Source organism: Garra rufa, unplaced genomic scaffold (assembly GCF_049309525.1).
Source record: "Garra rufa unplaced genomic scaffold, GarRuf1.0 hap1_unplaced_001, whole genome shotgun sequence".
NCBI classification, from domain to species: Eukaryota; Metazoa; Chordata; class Actinopteri; order Cypriniformes; family Cyprinidae; genus Garra; species Garra rufa.
The window spans coordinates 17,342,471-17,345,304 of NW_027394276.1; positions in this window are offsets into that span (position 1 = coordinate 17,342,471).

Consider the following 2,834-nt stretch of genomic DNA (forward strand, 5'->3'; position numbering starts at 1 on the left):
ACAGAATGAAATCGCTGGAACATTAAAATTTTAAAAGGCCGTATTTATTTTCATTTTTCCGCTCCACCCCTTCAGTGGAGGTGAGTGGCTTAATCTGGGCATTATTTTTTGTACGTGACCTGTGGTTAGAGGCATTGTTTCTTGTTAGTAAGACATATGGCTTAATAAATTATGTCCTTGGGTATAATTTGCAAGCTAACATGCAGTATAAGCTATTTCCTACTTTTAACCTGAATATAAATGATTTTATTCACTATTTTTGTGCGTCCTCTATAAAGCACCATTTATGGTTAGTGCGCATGCGCACAAATGCCTAAGGGAACTTTTTAATATAAGAGGGAGTATGACGTAAGAGGGAGCCCGTGCTAAATCAAACATAAAATACAGCGAAATGACAGGGGGGAAAAATATTAAATGAGTGTTTAGGTGCTCTGTTCAACACAGTTGAATTATTTGAGAACTCTAATCAGTTAAATAGCAGAAAATATTAGTTGGTGAGGTCTTTAACAACAGCCGTACTTTGTTGAACTAACGTGGTTCAAACGATGAGACCATGTTCATGAAACAGTCTTTACTAGCTTATTCGTTTCCACAAAAATGCAGCACAAATAAGCAAGCATTTTAACGTTTTAAATACACTAATCTACTATTATTGTTCAATCGCTGGAGTGTTTTTTTTTTTATTTTATATATTTTTAATGCCTTTAAAATATGTAGTTTTGTGAACACGGACGAAGAAACGCCAGCCCCGAAGCTCATCCGTAAACCACATAAAACAGCTCATATGCGCTTAATATAGCTCTTTAAAATGATATTCTGTTTACATTGTGTACAGTCGCTGAAGTGTTTTTATTTAAATGATTTTAAAAGAGGCTTAGTGATGTAGTTCGCAGACCGAGACCGGAGACTTGACTCTCATGTCAGTACAACAGAAAACACTGGCTGAAGGCAGCTCTCTCCGTTTTAAATTAAACTGCTTGCAAACTCCTGAAATTAGCTCTTGGTGTGTTCTAAGGGGTTGACAGAATGAAATCGCTCGAACATTTAAATTTTAAAAGGCCGTATTTATTTTCATTTTTTCCGCTCCACCCCTTCAGTGGAGTGGAATGGCTTAAACTGGGCATTATTTTTCGTACGTGACCTGTGGTTAGAGGCATTGTTTCTTGTTAGTAAGACATATGGCTTAATAAATTATGTCCTTGGGTATAATTTGCAAGCTAACATGCAGTATAAGCTATTTCCTACGTTTAACCTGAATATAAATTATTTTATTCACTATTTTTGTGAGTCCTCTATAAAGCACCATTTATGGTTAGTGCGCATGCGCACAAATGCCTAAGGGAACTTTGGAGTATGGGGAGTATGACGTAAGAGGGAACCCGTGCTAAATCAAACATAAAATACAGCGAAATGACAGGGGAAAAAAATATTAAATGAGTGATTAGGTGCTCTGTTCAATACAGTTGCATTTTTGAGAACTCTAATCAGTTAAATAGCAGAAGTTATTAGTTGGTGAGGTCTTTAACAACAGCCGTACTTTGTTGATCTAACGTGGTTCAAACGATGAGACCATGTTCATGAAACAGTCTTTACTAGCTTATTCGTTTCCACAAAAATGCAGCACAAATAAGCAAGCATTTTAACGTTTTAAATACACTAATCTACTATTATTGTTCAATCGCTGGAGTGTTTTTTTTTTATTTATTTATTTTTTATTTTTATTTTTATTTTTTTAATGCCTTTAAAATATGCAGTTTTGTGAACACGGACGAAGAAACACCAGCCCGAAGCTCATCCGTAAACCACATAAAACAGCTCATATGCGCTTAATATAGCTCTTTAAAATTATATTCTGTTTACATTGTGTACAGTCGCTGGAGTGTTTTTATTTAAATGCTTTTAAAAGAGGCTTAGTGATGTAGTTCGCAGACCGAGAGCTCGGAGACTTGACTCTCATGTCAGTACAACAGAAAACACTGGCTGAAGGCAGCTCTCTCCGTTTTAAATTAAACTGCTTGCAAACTCCTGAAATTAGCTCTTGGTGTGTTCTAAGGGGTTGACAGAATGAAATCGCTGGAACATTTAAATTTTAAAAGGCCGTATTTATTTTCATTTTTTCCGCTCCACCCCTTCAGTGGAGTGGAATGGCTTAAACTGGGCATTATTTTTTGTACGTGACCTGTGGTTAGAGGCATTGTTTCTTGTTAGTAAGACATATGGCTTAATAAATTATGTCCTTGGGTATAATTTGCAAGCTAACATGCAGTATAAGCTATTTCCTACGTTTAACCTGAATATAAATTATTTTATTCACTATTTTTGTGAGTCCTCTATAAAGCACCATTTATGGTTAGTGCGCATGCGCACAAATGCCTAAGGGAACTTTGGAGTATGGGGAGTATGACGTAAGAGGGAACCCGTGCTAAATCAAACATAAAATACAGCGAAATGACAGGGGGAAAAAATATTAAATGAGTGATTAGGTGCTCTGTTCAATACAGTTGCATTTTTTGAGAACTCTAATCAGTTAAATAGCAGAAGTTATTAGTTGGTGAGGTCTTTAACAACAGCCGTACTTTGTTGATCTAACGTGGTTCAAACGATGAGACCATATTCATGAAACAGTCTTTACTAGCTTATTCGTTTCCACAAAAATGCAGCACAAATAAGCAAGCATTTTAACGTTTTAAATACACTAATCTACTATTATTGTTCAATCGCTGGAGTGTTTTTTTATTTTATATTTTTTTAATGCCTTTAAAATATGTAGTTTTGTGAACACGGACGAAGAAACGCCAGACCCGAAGCTCATCCGTAAACCACATAAAACAGCT